This window comes from Oncorhynchus nerka, linkage group LG22 (genome assembly GCF_034236695.1).
Source record: "Oncorhynchus nerka isolate Pitt River linkage group LG22, Oner_Uvic_2.0, whole genome shotgun sequence".
Lineage (NCBI taxonomy): Eukaryota > Metazoa > Chordata > Actinopteri > Salmoniformes > Salmonidae > Oncorhynchus > Oncorhynchus nerka.
Genome location: NC_088417.1, coordinates 32,556,331 through 32,575,520, shown reverse-complemented (window position 1 = coordinate 32,575,520; position 19,190 = coordinate 32,556,331). Strand labels below are relative to the sequence as shown.

Genomic DNA, 19,190 nt, shown 5'->3' with positions numbered 1-19,190 from the left:
TCTGTGTGTGTATAACACACAGCTCTGTCTGTGTGAGCCGGTTCAGGGACGTGACGAACGGAGAGACAGATAAACAGAGGAGAAAGGAAAGAAAGAGAGGAGGAAAACACTCCCTCTATCCAAGGGCAGCGCACCTCGATCACTGGACTGGGTGGTGAAGGACAGAGTGGCTTTGACCGCACCTCAAGGAGCTGTTTGAAGCGAAGGGCAGCTTCATGCTTCAGAGAAGGACGATCTTACGGTGGGGGAGTGGTAGTGTTAGCAGCGTCAGGTATAGGTAGCAGAAGGGCCTGCGTAAGAGGCCCCCAGTCTGTCTCGCCATCCTCTTTTTCTTTAATGATGACTGCTCCCTAAGACCTGGTTGATGGAGATCAAAGGAATATGCAGATCGTCCCACAGGTTCTCCTCCTCTAAGAGGTGATATGAAGTTTCTAAAAGCAGGTCAAGGCAACACCCTCTTAATTTACATAAAAGTACTGTAGCCTGGAGTATTAGTACTTAGAGCCTGATGCTAGTATAAAAATGGGTCTTGTGGCAAAAAAAAAAAAGTGAATATTTGTCACATGGTTCGTAAACAACAAGTGTGGATTAAGAGTGAAATGCATACTCACGGGCCCTTCCAAATAATGCAGAATTGAAAATTAATAAACAAGGAATAAATACACAATGAGTAACGATAACTTGGCTATATACACGGATTACCAGTACCTAGACGATGTGCTGGAGTACGAGGTAATTGAGGTATATAGTGCTTTCGTAAAGTATTCAGACCCCTTGACTTTTTCCACAATTTGTTACATTACAGCATAAATCTAAAATTGATGAAATTGATACCCCATAATGACAAAGCAAAAAGTTATTTTAGAAATGTTTGCAAATGAATAAAAATAGGATATCGGTCACCTCCCTGATCAAGGCTCTTCTCCCCTGATTGCCGGGCGGCCAGGTCTAGGAAGAGTCTTGGTGGTTCCAAATGTCTTCCATTTAAGAATTATGGAGGACACTGTGTTCTTGGGGACCTTCAATGCTGAAGAATTTGTTTGGTACCCTTCCCAAGATCTCTGCCTCGAACACAATCCTGTCTCGGAGCTCTACGGACAATTTCTTCGACCTCACTGTTTGGTTTTTGCTCTGACATGCACTGTCAACAGGTGTGCCTTCCAAATCATGTCCAATCAATTGAATTTACCACAGATGGACTCAAATCAAGCTGCAGAAACATCAAGGATGAGCAATGGAAACAGGATGACCTGAGCACAATTTCAGGTCTAATAGCAAAGGATCTGAATATTTATGTAAATAAGATATTTTTTTCAATTTATTTTTAGCAAACATTTCTAAAAACCTGTTTTCGCTTTGTCATTATGGAGTATTGTGTGTAGATTGATGAGGATTTTTTTTATTTGATCCATTTTACAATAAGGCTGCAAAGTAACAAAATTTGAAAAAAAGTCAAGGGGTACTTTCCAAAGGCACTGTATGCACATCTAAGTAGGGATAAAGTGACTAGGCAACACGATAGATAATAAACAGTAACAGAAACATATGTGATGACTAAAAAGAGTTAATGCAAAAAGGAGTCAATGCAGAAAAACTTTCATCACATTCCCAGTGGATCAGAAGTTGACATGCACTCAATTAGTATTTGGTAGCATTGCCTTTAAATAGTTGAACTTGGGTCAAAAGTTTCGGGTAGCCTTCCACAAGCTTCCCACAATAATCTGGGTGAATTTTGGCCCATTCCTCCTGACAGAGCTGGTGTAACAGAGTCAGGTTTGTAGGCCTCCTTGATCGCACGTGCTTTTTCAGTTCTGCCAACAGAGGTGAGGTCAGGGCTTTGTGATGGCCACTCCAATACCTTGACTTTGTTGTCCTTAAGCCATTTTGCCACAACTTCAGAAGTATGCTTGGCGTCATTGTCCATTTGGAAGATTCATTTGCGACCAACCTTTAACTTCCTGACTGATGTCTTGAGATGTTGCTTCAATATATCCACACACTTTTCCTGCCTCATGAAGCCATCTATTTTGTGAAGTGCACCAGTCCCTCCTGCAGCAAAGCACCCCCACAACATGATGCTGCCATCCTTGTGCTTCACGGTTGGGATGGTGTTCATCGGCTTGCAAGCCTCCCTCTTTTCCTCCAAACATAACGATTCGTCATTATGGCCAAACAGTTCTATTTTGTTTCATCAGACCAGAGGACATTTCTCCAAAAAGTACGTTATTTGTCCCCATATGCAGTTGCAAACTGTAGTCTGGCATTTTTACGGAGGTTTTGGAGCAACGGCTTCTTCCTTGCTGAACAGCCTTTTATATAGGACTAGTTTGTTAACAAGAAATGTGTGGAGTGGTTGAAAAACGAGTTTTAATGACTCCAACCTAAGTGTATGTAAACTTCCGACTTCAACTGTAATTAGCAGGCAGCACGTGTTTACTGTCCTGTTGCGTTTACTGTCCTGTCGCAAACAGTGCATTCTGACATAGCGTACATAAAACAACTCACACTGGGGTGACCGTTGGATATATTTGGAACTCACGTATGAAAAAGGTTACCTGTAAAATTACAGGAAGATTTTTGTATTAGAAATGATTACTGTAATTTTACTAGAATTTGTTCATTATTCCAAAAAGGAAATTACTGTAAAATGTGTGAAGTTTGTCAAATGACATTTAAAAAAAAATAATTAAGCGTACCAGTACTGAGTCAATGTGCAGAGGTACGAGGTAGTTGAGGTAATGTGTACATGTAGGTAGGAGTAAAAGCAACTAGCCAATCAGGATAGATAATAAACAGCAATGTAAGTGGTGTGAAAGTACGTGTGTGTTTGTGTGTGGCATCAATATGCATGTGTGTGTGAGCGTATGTAGTGTGTGTGTATGTGTGTGTTGGCCTGTCAGTGTGTGGGTAGAGTCTGTGCAAAAAAAGGTCAATGCAATAGTCTGGGCGGCCATTTGATTAACTGTTTAGCAGTCTTATGACTTGGGGACAGAAGCTGTTTCTGGTGCCTTTCGGTCCCAGCCTTGGTGCATTGGTACCTCTTGCCATGCGGTATCAAGAGTGAACAGTCTATGGCTTGGGTGGCTGGGGTCTTTGGCAATTTTCCGAGCCTTGTTGTGCCGGCACCACACAGCCAGGTCTCTGACCTCCTCCCTGTAGGCTGTCTCGTCGGTGATCAGGCCTACCACCGTCGTGTCATCAGCTGGTGGTGTTGGAGTCATGCATGGACACACTGTCATTGGTGAACAGGGAGTACAGGAGGGGGCTAAGCACACACACTGGGTTCAAAATGTATTTTCACACCTTCAATGACTAACTGTGCTTGTTTGAGCTAGCCTGGCACAATGGAACCCATGGAATAGTCCAAAAACTGCAAAACCCACACGTCTAGGCACTCAAATCAAATGCAGAAAAGTATTTGAAAATTAATCAAATACCACTTGAACCCAGGTCTGGTTAGTTAGCGCCGAACTGAAAAATGCAGTGCCCATTCCTGAGGTATAGAGAGGGAAAGGTGAAAGCCTGCCTGTCTCTCTCGTCTCAGCAGAGTTAGAAAAGGTTACTGCACAAATTGAGCAGCTGCTCCAGAGTCTTTGACGGGCATTAGAACCTGGGAAACATTGTCTGGCAGGATCAAAGGGAACCATGGGTAATTACTGTAGTTACCTTCAGTGATGCTGTTAAATTAACCACACACACACAGACACACACAGACCTTACCCTCACTAGCTAGTTTTAATGGGCCTCGAAAGAGGAGGCACAAAGCAGAGGGAACACAGTGGCAGTGTCTCAATCGAGGCAGATAGCTTCCTTTCCTTGTGTCCTTTCCTCCATGACCCCCAACCTGTCATGGCCAGGACAGGAGGCCATTCGGGATCAACTCATTCAGTCCTGTCAGCCATTATAGTACAGAGTTGATGAAAAGATAAAATGGAGGAAAAGGGAGAGATGGTAAAAGATGTGATGGCGGAGTTAGATTATCCATTTTTATAACGAGGTCAATGATAGTTGAGGGATTTGACTCTCCTGGGAGGAGGAGAGGAGGATCACACACAGGAGAGGAGATGAGATGTGGATACCTTCGCTTGGCGCTCTTTTGCTTTGGCGGTCTGTGTAAACAGGACACGATAAGAAGTGAGGAGAGGAAACGGTCATCTCTGATTCCTGGATATTTGAGGTATGGCAGGCTTTTGGGAGTTTCTCCCCCTTTACGGAGAAGCTTTTAATCTTTCAATTTCCTATGACATAACAATATTCTGTGCAAGTCTGCATAGGGCTATCTCAAACTAGGGCTGGGTGGTATACCGTTTTTTTGCGATATACCGGTATTGATGCACGGACTGGTTTGGGTTTTTACGTTACCTTCTATAACGGTATTTGGATGTTTGGTTTGTTAAATATAGTTCACTCTGCCGCTTGAGTCATCTCTCTCCGCTCTCTCGCCCCATGCTGCTTTCCACACAGACTTAGCCCCGCCCCGGTCACTCAAGGAGCGCATTCATGGTTGCTCGACCATGAGACACTTGCGTTGTCTCTGCATGGTCAATGCAGCACATGCAACAATGTTGATGACTACGATGCAGTTTCGACTTTGCTTCCTAATATAAATCCACCAGCGTTCTACAATTACACTATTAGTTTGTGTTTCTTACATCTGCAAACAGCTAGTCCTGTTGGGCCGCTACCTGGGGAGGCAGGTAGCCTAGTGGTTAGAGCTTTGGGCCAGTAACCGAAAAGTTGCTCAATCGAATTCCTGAGGTAAAAATCTGTCGTTCTACCCCTGAACAAGGCAGTTAACCCACAGTTCCTAGGCCATCATTGTAAATAAGAATTTGTAAACTGACTTGCCTAGTTAAATAAAGGTAAAATAAATGTCAAAAATGCTAATCGCTAGTTAGCTGGCTAAGTAATAAAATGTACTGAGTCACATTAAATGTAGCTAGTTATACAGCCTGGTACCAGTGATGGTGTAGCCCTAAATCAGCAGGTTGTTTGTGCAACAGTATCTTTTAAATCAAAGAGGAATAGGCGAAGTAGCTAAGAGAAAACATTTAATGTAGCCAAAGATTATAGGGTCCCCTAGGAGTTTGTTTTATACTGTTCAGTTAAAAATATCAGAATGGAGAGAGACCAATTGAAATCACTTAGAATGTGTTTTCCCCCTGGGGTAACACACTAATCATAAAGCAAATTTAGAACTTTTATTATTCAACAACATAAAAGACAGTCCAAAATGTGAAAACATATTGTGATATTATAGACTGGGGCAAAAAAGTATTTAGTCAGCCACCAATTGTGCAAGTTCTCCCACTTAAAAAGATGAGGCCTATAATTTTAATCATAGGTACACTTCAACTATGACAGACAAAATGAGAAGAAAAAAAATCCAGAAAATCACATTGTAGGATTTTTAATGAATTTGCAAATTATGGTGGAAAATAAGTATTTGGTCACCTACAAACAAGCAAGATTTCTGGCTCTCACAGACCTGTAACTTCTTCTTTAAGAGGCTCCTCTGTCCTCCACTCGTTACCTGTAGTAATGCCACCTGTTTGAACTTGTTATCAGTATAAAAGACACCTGTCCACAACCTCAAACAGTCACACTCCAAACTCCACTATGGCCAAGATCAAAGAGCTGTCAAAGGACACCAGAAACAAAATTGTAGACCTGCACCAGGCTGGGAAGACTGAATCTGCAATAGATAAGCAGCTTGGTTTGAAGAAATCAACTGTGGGAGCAATTATTAGGAAATGGAAGACATACAAGACTACTGATAATCTCCCTCGATCTGGGGCTCCACACAAGATCTCACCCTGTGGGGTCAAAATGATCACAAGAACGGTGAGCAAAAATCCCAGAACCACATGGGGGGACCTAGTGAATGACCTGCAGAGAGCTGGGACCAAAGTAACAAAGCCTACCATTAGTAACACACTACGCCGCCAGGGACTCAAATCCTGCAGTGCCAGACGTGCCCCCCTGCTTAAGCCAGTACATGTCCAGGCCCGTCTGAAGTTTGCTGGAGAGCATTTGGATGATCCAGAAGAAGATTGGAGAATGTCATATGGTCAGATGAAACCAAAATATAACTTTTTGGTAAAAACTCAACTCGTCGTGTTTGGAGGACAAAGAATGCTGAGTTGCATCCAAAGAACACCATACCTACTGTGAAGCATGGGGGTGGAAACATCATGCTTTGGGGCTGTTTTTCTGCAAAGGGACCAGGGCGACTGATCCGTGTAAAGGAAAGAATGAACGGGGCCATGAATCGTGAGATTTTGAGTGAAAACCTCCTTCCATCAGCAAGGGCATTGAAGATGAAACGTGGCTGGGTCTTTCAGCATGACAATGATCCCAAACACACCGCCCGGGCAACGAAGGAGTGGCTTCGTAAGAAGCATTTCAAGGTCCTGGAGTGGCCTAGCCAGTCTCCAGATCTCAACCCCATAGACAATCTTTGGAGGGAGTTGAAAGTCCGTGTTGCCCAGCAACAGCCCCAAAACATCACTGCTCTAGAGGAGATCTGCATGTAGGAATGGGCCAAAATACCAGCAACAGTGTGTGAAAACCTCGTGAAGACTTACAGAAAACGTTTGACCTCTGTCATTGCCAACAAAGGGTATATAACAATGTATTGAGAAACTTTTGTTATTGACCAAATACTTCTTTTCCACCATCATTTGCAAATAAATTCATTAAAAACCCTACAATGTGATTTTCTGGATTTTTTTTTCTCATTTTGTCTGTCATAGTTGAAGTGTACCTATGATGAAAATTACAGGCCTCTCATCTTTTTAAGTGGGAGAACTTGCACAATTGGTGTCTGACTAAATACTTTTTTGCCCCACTGTATTTGTGTGTTATTTTGCCCAGCCCTATCTCAAACACACAGCATAAATGAAAAATGTTTTTTTTTTAAGTATTACTTGTGGCCCCTTCTCTCTATGAGGTGGTCCCTCCTCTCTTCCAGGGTCGGTGCCAGAGGTCTGCTCCTCTCCCTGAACCTCTCCACGGGCCCCTGGAACACAAACAGTACATATAGGCTGAATGAACTAAATATACTACTGTAAAATCACATTATCTCTGATAGTATTTTTAAGGCATCCATTAGACACACAGATTGTGGTGACGCGTGGCCAAGCGCCTGCTGCTCTGCCCCAACATTAGACAAAGGAACATTTCGTTTAATACACCAGGCTACCAGCCAGGTGGGTGGTTGGGGACCCCTGGCCACTCGGTCAGGCTGTATATTAAATAAATCAAGAGCATTCTACTGTGTAAATTATTCAGTTAACACACCTTATCCTCTTCCAACAACCTTGTTAGAGAACCTCAAGAGTGAAAAGCAAAAGAAAGGGAGGGGGAAAAAGACAAGGGAAGGAAAAGAGGAAAAACAACTCATTCACCTGCAACTCAGCAAAACTCTGGGTACATCTCTAAGCACTCAGCCAGAGAAGAGAGATAATTCACCCTGACACCTCCATTGTTTCAGAGTAACGGTAACACACACACAGAGAGAACAGTGTTTTCAGTACATATTTATAGAAAAATGGCTCTAGATCAGGGATGGGCAAGTTTGATGTGGGCCACAAAACAATTGAACTCATGAGGGGCCGCAGTGGCTCATGGGTCTGTGTACCCACATCCATACAATTTTTATTGGTCCGCGGGCCTACAAAAGGGAATGATGCCTCGGTTTCACACACATAAAGAAATGCTTAAGTCAATCCATATGCAACATACGCACAGTATATAGGAAAGGAACACTAAACATACAGGGCCAGTTTCCCAGATACAGATTGAGCCTTGTCCTGGATTCAAAAGGAAGATCTATGGAGAATATCAATTAAAAATCCTTCTTAGTCCAAGACTACGGTTTAGGATTGGGCAGTATACCTATTTCCATACCGTGCCTCTGCCATCCAGGGTTATACTATTACCGGTAGTGCACACAAGAGTGCAATCTTTTGCAGGGAAACAGAAAAAAATCCCTAAAAACATCACTTACAAGAATGCTAACAAAATTCGAACAAGTACTAAGGAATTCTCAAAGTGGATGCTACGTAAATGCTAATGAGCGCATACAAACATTTACTCCTAGGTCAGACAACCCAGCTCATAAAGTATCTCAAAAAGCAGTTTGCAGGACGCACAAAACAAATAATAGGCAGCTGGGATCTTAATTCATGAGGGGATTGTCTCTGCTGCTATTACCAAGAAGCTTGATCTTGCAAACTAACATCAGCCACTTAGTTAACATTAGCAAAACTCCAGCTGGAGAGAACTTATTTAGATAGTTAACTTAATATTTGATATATAGCTGGGAAACTGTTGTAAATTTCATAATTTCACCGCACTTAAATTGCACTGCAGGAGTGACTCACCTCACGAAGCTCCCATTTTGCTTGTTGTGCTTCTTTGTAAACAAACACATGTAGCTGGTTCAAACCTCTGTTTTGGGAAAATAGTACTGGTAAACTTTATAATGAACAATTATCTAACGGGCAAAATGATGAACACAATCTGCTGTATCTATTACCTAGTGCACAAACTGACTGCAGGTATTTATTTAAAAAATAACACATTTTCAGGGCCTTCCGAGTGGCGCAGTGGTCTAAGGTACTACATTATAGTGCTAGCTGTGACACGAGAGATTCTGGTACGAGTCCAGTCTCTGTCGCAGCCGGCCGCAACCGGGAGACCCATGGGAGGACGCACAATTGGCCCAGCGTCGTCCGGGTTAGGGGAGGGTTTGGCCGGCAGGGATGTCCTTGTCCCATCGCGCTCTAGCGACTCCTTTGGCGGGCCGGGCGCAGTGCACGCTGACATAGTCGCCAGGTGTACGGTGTATCCTCCGACACATTGGTGTGGCTGGCTTCTAGGTTAAGCGGGCACTGTGTCAAGAAGCAGTGCGGTTTGGTTGGGTCGTGGTTTGGAGGACGCACGGCTCTCGACATTCGCCTCTCAAGTCCGTACGGGAGTTGCAGCGACGAGACAAGACTAACTACCAATTGGATACCATGAAATTGGGTAGAAAAATGGGTTAAAAAAAAGCCTAGCATTCCAAGCCAAAAAATGTCACATCAGAATGATAATAAAAAGCTAACAAGCCAATAACTAGAATCCTCATAGAGAATGCTGACGCATTGAGAACATTTTGTACAGTTTCTGAACTAAACTACAAAAGTAACTCAAACATGTTACTCAGTTTGCTGCACACACAAAAAAACTAATATTAGCCAGCAAGGCCCTTGATCCAGCAGGGGATTCTCTGCTGTTACCAAGCAAATACTTGATATTGGAAGAAGCTAGCTAACCACTTAAATTACTAAACTCTGCAAAAAAAAAAAAAAAAAAAATATAAAAAAATTCAGGACCCTGTCTTTCAAAGATAATTCATAAAAATCCAAATAACTTCATAGATATTCATTATAAAGGGTTTAAACATTGTTTCCCATGCTTGTTCAATGAACTATAAACAATTAATGAACAAGCACCTGTGGAACGGTCGTTAAGACACGAACAGCTCACAGACAGTAGGCAATTAAGGTCACAGTTATGAAATCTTAGGACACTAAGACCTTTCTACCGACTCTGAAAAACACCAACAGAAAGGACCCTGTTAATCTGCATGAGGACTGCAGATGTGGCCAGGGCAATAAATTGCAATGGCCATACTGTGAGATGACTAAGACAGAGCTACAGGGAGACAGGACAGACAGCTGATCGTCCTCGCAGTGGCAGACCACTTGATCACCTGCACAGGATCAGTACGTCGGAACATCACACCTGCGGGACAGGTACAGGATGGCAACAACAACTGCCCGGGTTACACCAGGAACACACAATCTCTCCATCAGTGCTCAGACTGTCCGCCATAGGCTGAGAGAGGCTGGACTGAGGGCATGTAGACCTGTTGTAAGGCAGGTCCTCACCAGACATCACCGGCAACAACGTCGCCTATGGGCACAAACCAACCGTCGCTTGACCAGACAAGACTGGCAAAAAGTGCTCTTCACTGATGAGTTGCGGTTTTGTCTCACAAGGGTTGATGGTCGGATTCTCTTTATTGTCGAAGGAACGAGCGTTACACCGAGGCCTGTACTCTGGAGCGGGATCGATTTGAAGGGGGAGGGTCCGTCATGGTCTGGGGTGTCACAGCATCATCGGACTGAGCTTGTTATCAATGCAGGCAATCTCAACGCTGTGCGTTACAGGGAAGACATCCTCCTCCCTTATGTGGTACCCTTCCTGCAGGCTCATCCTGACATGACCCTCCAGCATGACAATGCCACCAGCCATACTGCTTGTTCTGTGCGTGATTTCCTGCAAGACAGGAATGTCAGTGTTCTGCCATGGCCAGTGAAGAGCCCGGATCTCAATCCCATTGAGCATGTTTGGGACCTGTTGGATCGGAGGGTGAGGGCTAGGGCCATTCCCCCCCCAGAAATGTCCAGGTACTAGCAGGTGCCTTGGTTGGAGAGTGAGGTAACATCTCACAGCAGTAACTGGCAAATCTGGTGCAGTCCATGAGGAGGAGAGGCACTGCAGTACTTAATGCAGCTGGTGGCCACACCAGATACTGACTGTTACTTTTGAATTTGACCCCCCCTTAGTTCAGGGACACCTTATTCCATTTATGTTAGTCACATGTCTGTGGGACTTGTTCAGTTTATGTCTCAGTTGTTGAATCTTGTTCATTAAGTTCAAATAAGTTTGCTGAAAATAAACGCAGTTGACAGTGAGAGGATGTTTCTTTTTTTTAGTTTAACTACTAAATTAACAAACCAATTGCACAACTGCAGAGAATTTAGCACATTTTAAGACAGTTAACTTAATCGTTGTAAGATATCTAGCTGGCAAACATTTAGTTGCGAATTCCATACTGTAGATCACCTGGTGCATGCTGCATGACAGTGAGTGACTCACAAGGCTTTGGTCTCTCGTCGTTGTGTGCTTGTAAACAAACACCACATGACTGGGGACTGCCGTAAGCTACATAATAATGTGACAGGAGAAATAAAGAACACAATGTTCTTTATCTCCTGAAGTATTGCACAAGTTGACTCCAAAACTGATTTCTATTCAAGCATATTAGATGACTGTCATTAATATTCCATTCACCCAGTTCAATGTAACCGCGATAGGTTTAGGCTACTACATGTTCCTCAAATTTCCCCTAAACACATCATGAGGTTGCTACAAGCTAGCCTATTAATGAAAGTTAACAACGTAGGTGCACACAGGTCGAGATAAAAATTTGAGGTGACAGACACTGACACATTCAATACCACCTTGCATCTTGCTGATCTGGGGTGTAATCATTAGTCCAACAGTTGCAAACAACTGTTTGTCCATTGTATGTTTATTCCCATTTCGTTTGCGTCTGTTTCTCAACAGAATCGGTGGAATGAATACACCCCCGATCACGAGTCAACACAGTTCCCTTTCAGAGCAGCCACGTTGTATTCCTTCTAGCATCTATGCACTCTCCTTCTCTCACCTTTCCCCTTCACTTGTGGACTTCAATACACAACACATCAGCTGTATGTAAACAGGCAAAAAAAAGATTCCAAGCCAAACTATATCATAACCACTACACAAAGCCTACGTCGATGTCCCCATATTAGCTAAAATAACGTCAGTCAACATAGCTAATAGAACTAAAGCATTAGTAAACTCACTACAATCATTCAGTAACATTACAGTGTACAGTCAGTAAGCAGTTTAGCACTTACACCGGCGGGCCCTGCTGGCAATATATTTGTAAAACCAAAAGCTTACATTGACTTAGAAGAGTTATAGTGTTGTGTTGGATAGTCATAGCTAACATAGCATCCCTCTGTTGGAGCAGGGGCTAAACTAGCTAGCTGCATTTGGACGGAAGCTAGCTGTCCTCCGGCTACACCATAGTGCTACCCTACAGAGTGCTGTTGAGGCTACTGTACACCTTCATTGCAAAACAGTGTGTTTTAATTAGAGGTCGACCGATTAATCGGAATGGCCGATTAATTAGGGCCGATTTCAAGTTTTCATAACAATCGGAAATCGGTATTTTTGGGCGCCAATTTGAAAAAAATTTAAATCATTTTTTAAAATTGTTTAATTTTTATACCTTTATTTAACTAGGCAAGTCAGTTAAGAACACATACTTATTTTCAATGACGGCCTAGGAACGGTTGGTTAACTGCCTCTCTTTCGTTGCACTCCACAAGGAGACTGCCTTTTACGCAAATGCAGTAACCCATTTAAGTTGCTAGCTAGCATTAAACTTATCTTATAAAAAAAATCATAATCACTAGTTAACTACACATGGTTGATGATATTACTAGATCTTATCTAGCGTGTCCTTCATTGCATATAATCTGACTGAGCATACAAGTATCTGACTGAGCGGTGGTAGGCAGAAGCTGGCGTGTAAACATTCATTCAAACAGCACTTTAGTGCGTTTTGCCAGCAGCTCTTCGTTGTGCGTCAAGCATTGCGCTGTTTATGACTTCAAGCCTATCAACTCCCGAGATGAGGCTGGTGTAACCGAAGTGAAATGGCTAGCTAGTTAGCGCGGGCTAACGAGAGGAACGGAAGCTATACTGTTACACTGGCAATACTAAAGTGCCTATAAGAACATCCAATAGACAAAGGTATATGAAATACAAATGGTATAGAGAGAAATGGTCCTATAAATACTATATTAACTACAACCTAAAACCTCTTACCTTGGAATATTGAAGTCTCATGTTTAAAGGAACCACCAGCTTTCTCATGTTCTGAGCAAGGAACTGAAACGTTAGCTTTCTTACATAGCACATATTGCACTTTTACTTTCTTCTCCAACACTTTGTTTTTGCATTATTTAAACCAAATTGAACATGTTTCATTATTTACTTGAGGCTAAATTGATTTTATTGTTGTATTCTATTAAGTTAAAATATGTGTTCAATTCAGTATTGATGTAATTGTCATTATTACAAATAAACAAAAATCGGCCGATTATTCGGAATCGGCTTTTCTGGTCCTCCAATAATCGGTATCGGCGTTGAAAAATCATAATCGGTCGACCTCTAGTTTTAATAAATAATAACAGAAAGTGCTTGAAAAATGCAGAGTAATATGCATGTTCTTTCCACAGAGAGAGAGAGAAAGAGAGCGAAAAAAGAGCGAGGAAGGAAGAGAGAAAGAAAGGAGAGAGAGCCAGTCCCAGGGCCGTGAGGCTTTAAGTCAACTGACCGACACTACTCATTATCAACTCACACAGTACGAATTGGAGCTAACAGGCTTTGGCCCCGGCAGACAGGCCCATGAGACTCTGTGTGCGTGTGTGTGTAAGATATTGTGCTGAGGAGCAGTGAAAGGGGTCAGTTCCTAAACCACAATCCTTTCCAAATAACCCCACAAGCTTTGTAGGATGACCGGAGCATTCTTCTGATAGCTACTACCCAAGTAGCTAATCTAATTTTCACACACTAAACAACTGCTGTGTGTATTTTGCTATTGGTTAGTAACATAAGGTTGCTACAGTATGTGCAAAAGGAGGTAAGGTGTAATTGGTGGTTTACTACTGGTGGTTTATATATTCTATGACATATTTTATGCACCAAGATGTTCAAATAAACCTTCAGTTCAAACTTCCATTCTGTTTTTCCTCCCACCCTCCCATGCAGCTATCAGGTTCATATTCCCTTCATAAGGCTGGGGCTGGGCTGGCATTTACATTAGCCTCTCCCTCCCTCCGACATCACCGTCCAGGCCAGGGCTGTAACCAGTAACCACCTTGCAATGTAAATTGTTACATTTGTGAATCAAGATTTCCACCTCAAACAGGCTGTTTATATAGGCCCTGATATAGAGGGAGATAAAGAGCAAGTGTGTTTTCCTGGGGGTGTTGAATGTCATTAGCTTACGCTGAGGCTTTGTGTGTGTGTGTATGTTATTCATAATGGCATTCTATCTACATACTGCGTGGCTATGACTCTCGTTCTGCTACTTAATAAACTCAACATCAACTCAGCTGCAGGGCAGGGGAATGGCGATGGATTCAAAATATTATGTTCCTTTAGATGGAGGTGACAGAGGAAACAGGTTGCCCTTTGTTTTATAGATCAAATGAATCTAAAAGCTCCTGAAATCATTTTCACTTCAGTTCCATTTTACTCACAAATGTATATTGGTTAACTGTTTGGTTCACCATCTCTGACTGCATCCCAAATGGAACCCTATACCTAGCCCCTGGTCAAAATAAGTGTACAATATAGGGAATGGGGTGCCATTTGGCACACAATCTCTGGCTATTAAAAAATAACTTGGTCCGACCTTAGTCCCCTGATGTTAGTTTTATGCTATAGCACAGAACATTTCATCTTGTCATTGTTTTCACTATAAAACAAAATGGTCGATCAGCAGGTGGTCCAAGTTCCCTTCCCTCACCTGTCATGCTAAAGTCTTAAACTTGGAGACAAAAACAAAGAGCAAGGTGTATTTTTTGTAAAATCACATACAGCTGCACCGTACCACTGAATCCCAAAATTAACCTCGACCACATGAAAACCTGCTGTCTCCATTTCGGGTAGGACAGGAAAATTACACCCCTCCACTCCATGCCTTGGTATTAAACCTCAATTACAAACTGGGTGGTTGGAGCCCTGAATGCTGATTGGCTGACAGCCGTGGTACATGCTTTTGTCACTTCTAGGTTAGACTACTGCAATGCTCTACTTTCCGGCTACCCGGATAAAGCACTAAATAAACTTCAGTTAGTGCTAAATACGGCTGCTAGAATCCTGACTAGAACCAATTTATTTTTATCATATTACTCCAGTGCTAGCCTCCCTACACTGGCTTCCTGTTAAGGCAAGGGCTGATTTCAAGATTTTACTGCTAACCTACAAAGCATTACATGGGCTTGCTCTTATCTATCTTTCCGATTTGGTCCTGCCGTACATACCTACACGTACGCTATGGTCACAAGACGCAGGTCTCCTAATTGTCGCTAGAATTTCTAAGCAAACAGCTGGAGGCAGGGCTTTCTCCTATAGAGCTCAATTTTTATGGAATGGTCTGCCTACCCATGTGAGAGACGCAGACTCAGTCTCAAACTTTAAGTCTTTATAGAAGACTCATCTCTTCAGTAGGTCCTATGATTGAGTGTAATCTGGCCCAGGAGTGAAGGTGAACGGAAAGGCACTGGAGCAACGAACCGCCCTTGCTGTCTCTGCCTGGCCGGTTCCCCTCTCTCCACTGGGATTCTCTGCCTATAACCCTATAACAGGGGCTGAGTCACTGGCCTACTGGTGCTCTTTCATGCTGTCCATCACTTGAGGGGTGCATCATTTGAGTGGGTTGAGTCTACCCCTGGCATGATGACTCTTTGCTGTCTCCAGTCCACCTGGCCGTGCTGACCTGTTGCACCCTCGACAACCACTGTGATTACTATTATTGGAGACTATAACATGTTCTGTTATAATCTCCACCCGGCACAGCCAGAAGAGGACTGGCCACCCCTCATAGCCTGGTTCCTCTCTAGGTTTCTTCCTAGGTTTTGGCCTTTCTAGGTTTGTTTTTCCTAGCCACCGTGCTTCTACACCTGCATTGCTTGCTGTTTGGGGTATTAGGCTGGGTTTCTGTACAGCTGATTTAAGAAGGGCTATATAAATACATTTGAATTGATATACAGGGGGTACCGGTACAGAGTCGATGTGCGGGGGTACACCACCCAGTTTATAATATTGTCCATATACCACACCCCCCCGGGGCTTATTGCTTAATTAGAGGACGGCAGTGATGTCACCAGTGAGAGAATAAGGGGTTCCATTGTTGCCAAGGCAGGGTGCTTCATGAAATAGTCTCACATCTAAAAACACCTCGAAAGTCAGTTTGTTAACTTTGTGTGGAGAGGGCTAGGGTAGGCCAAGCCGTGGCTTATGGGTCGTACAAAGAAAGTTGTTCATCCCATCAAACTGGAAAGTACTGGGCAGTCATGCTGCCTCACATGGTGGCACAATGTAGTTCAAATGTAGTCAATCATTCAATCATCACCATTTGGAATCGTACTACAGGACATAGCCTACATGTTTAGCCCTGTGTATATAAAAGAAAGAAGAAAAGAAAACCTGGTATGATATACAGTGCCTTCAGAATGTACTCCGAGCCCTGGACTTTTTCCACTTTGTTACGTTACAACCTTATTCTAAAATTGATAAAAATGAAACAAATTCCTCAGCAATCTACACACAATACCCCACAATGACAAAGCAAAAACAGGTTTTTGGAAAGTTTAGCTAATTTATAAAAAAATAGAAATACCTTATTTACATAAGTATTCAGATCCTTTGCTATGAGACTCGAAATTGAGCTTTGATGCATCCTATTTCCATTGATCATCCTTGAGATGTTTCTACAACTTGATTGGAGACAACTTGTGGTAAATTCAATTGATTGGACATGATTTAGAAAGGCACACACCTGTCTATATAAAGGTCTCAGTTGACAGTGCATGCCAAAGCAAAAAACCAAGCCATGAGATCGAAGGAATTGTCCGTAGAGCGCCGAGACAGGATTGTGTCAAGGCACAGATCTGGAGAAGGGTACAAAAAAATGTCTGCAGCATTGAAGGTCCCCAAGAACACAGTGGGCTGCATCGTTCTTAAATGGAAGAAGTTTGGAACCACCAAGACTCTTCCTAAAGTTATAGCAAGATGATGCCGACAGAGATGGTCACCTTGCTTCACGTTCTTAGGAAACTATGCAGTAATTTGTTTTTTTGATTTGTTAGATTACTTGTTAGATATTACTGCAGCGTCGGAACTAAAAGCACAAGCATTTGACTACACTCACATTAACATCTGCTAACCATGTGTATGTGACCAATAAAGTTTGATTTGAAGTTGGCCGCCCGGCCAAACCGAGCAATCAGGGGGAGAAGGGCCTTGGTCAGGGAGGTGACCAAGAACCCGATGCTCACTCTGACAGAGCTCTAGAGTTCTTCTGTGGAGATGGGAGAACCATCCAGAAGGACAACCATCTCTGCAGAACTCCACCAATCTGGCCTTTATGGCAGTGGCCAGATGGAAGCCACTCCTCAGTAAAAGGCACATGAAATCCCGCTTGGTGTTTGCCAAAAGGCACCTAAAGACTCTCAGACCATGAGATTCTCTGGTCTGATGAAACCAAGATTGGACTGAATGCCAAGCGTCACATCTGGAGGAAACCTGGCACCATCCCTACGGTGAAGAATGGTGGTGGCAGAATCATGCTGTGGGGATGCTTTTCAGCGGTAGGGACTGGGAGACTAGTCAGGATTGAGGTAAAGATGAACGGAGCAAAGTACAGAGAGATCCTTGATGATAACCTGATCCAGAGTAGGGCTGGGCGGTATACTGTTTTTGCGATATACCGGTATTGATGCACGGACCCGGTTTGGGTTTTTACTTGACCTTCTATAACGGTATTTTAATGTTTGGTTTGTTAAATGTGATACGCAGTGTGTAGCGTCCATTTTTACAGTTTACTTCGCTACTTGAGTCATCCCTCTCCGCTCTCTCTCGCCATACCGCTTTCCACACAGACCTAGTCCCTGCTCCCATCACTCAAGGAGCGCATTTGTTGTTCCTCGACCACGAGACACTTGTGTTCAGCCTGCATGGTCAATGCAGTATATGCAACAATGTTAATGACAACAATGCAGTTGTCACTTTGCTTTGTATTGTATAATTACACTATTAGCTTGTGTTTCTTACATCTGCAAACAGATAGTTTGTCTTTTCTTAGCAAGTTGTTCCTAAATCTTGTTAGCCGCTAATGCTAATCACTAGTTAGCTAATACATGTACTGAGTAAGAGGAAGCGTAATTAGCTTATACAGCCTGATAATACCAGTGATGGTATAGACCTAAATCAGCATGTTGTTTGTGCAACAGTCTCTTCGAAATCAAAGAGGAATACGCAAAGCAAGAATACATTAGCTACATGAAGTAGCTAAGAGTAAACATTCAATGTAGCCAAAGATTATAGGGTCCCCTATGAAACACCTATCAACACTTTAGCTCCTACCCTGTCACAATAACTCCTCCCTGGCATTTTCATTCGTTCTCATGTCAAACAACACTGTATTAAAAGTGCCCACTATTATATTCTAACTATAGAATTACAATATACATTCTATTTCCATGATCCAACAGTTAAGATTTAGAGCAAAACACTTGGGTTAAGTCAAATTGCAACATTTGGTTAAAAATATGGCCCAGATTGCTTGCCCACATCGTGCAGCCCTACGTGGCAGTGTGGAAATGATCTCAAATGCAGAAATTGATGAAAATTATGCATTTTTTGGGGTTTAAGTTTTATTGAACAGTATAAAACAATCAATCAGATGGAGAAAGACCCATTGAAATCACTTAGAATGTATGTGTTGCCACCCTAGGGTCATGCACTACTTATAAAGCAAATTTAGAATTTTTATTTAAAAAAACATAAAATAGTATTTTTAATTATTATTTTTAATACCGTGATATAATATTTTGGCCATATCGCCCAGCCCGACTCCAGAGCTCTCTGGACCTCAGACTGGGGTGAAAAATTCACCTTCCAAAAGGACAATGACCCTAAGCACACAGACAAGACAACGCAGGAGTGGCTTCGGGACAAATTTCTGAATGTCCTAGAGTGGTGCAGCCAGAGCCCGGACATGAACCTGATCGAACATCTCTAGAGGAGACCTGAAAATAGCTGTGCAGTGACGCTCCCCATCTAAACTGACAGAGCTTGAGAAGATCTGCAGAGTATTTGGGGAGGAACTCAAATGGGTCAAATGTTTCGGGTAGCCTTCCACAAGCTTCCCACAATAAGTTGGGTGAATGTTGGCCCATTCATCCTGACAGTGCTGGTGAAACTGAATCAGGTTTGTAGGCCCCCTTGCTCGCACATGCTTTTTCAGTTCTGGCCACACATTTTCTATAGGATTGAGGTCAGGGCTTTGTGATGGCCACTCCAATACCTTGACTTTGTTGTCCTTGAGCCATTTTACCAGAACTTTGGAAGTATGCTTGGGGTCATTGTCCATTTGGAAGATCCATTTGCGACCAAGCTTCAACTTACTGACTGATGTCTTGAGATGTTGCTTCAATATATCTACCTAATTTTCTACCTCATGATGCCATCTAGCAAAGCACCCCCACAACATGATGCTGCCACCC

General features: G+C 42.8%; 1 protein-coding gene across 1 annotated transcript in view; it reads right to left on the bottom strand.

Moving 5' to 3' along the window:
• The window catches only part of LOC115105109 (zinc finger protein 438-like), a 93,104-nt gene that overhangs the window by 27,225 nt on the left and 46,689 nt on the right, over positions 1-19,190 (bottom strand). Inside the window, 1 exon segment of the mRNA XM_065007131.1 lies at positions 6,930-7,021. The gene's annotated coding sequence lies outside the window, so the exon portion shown is untranslated.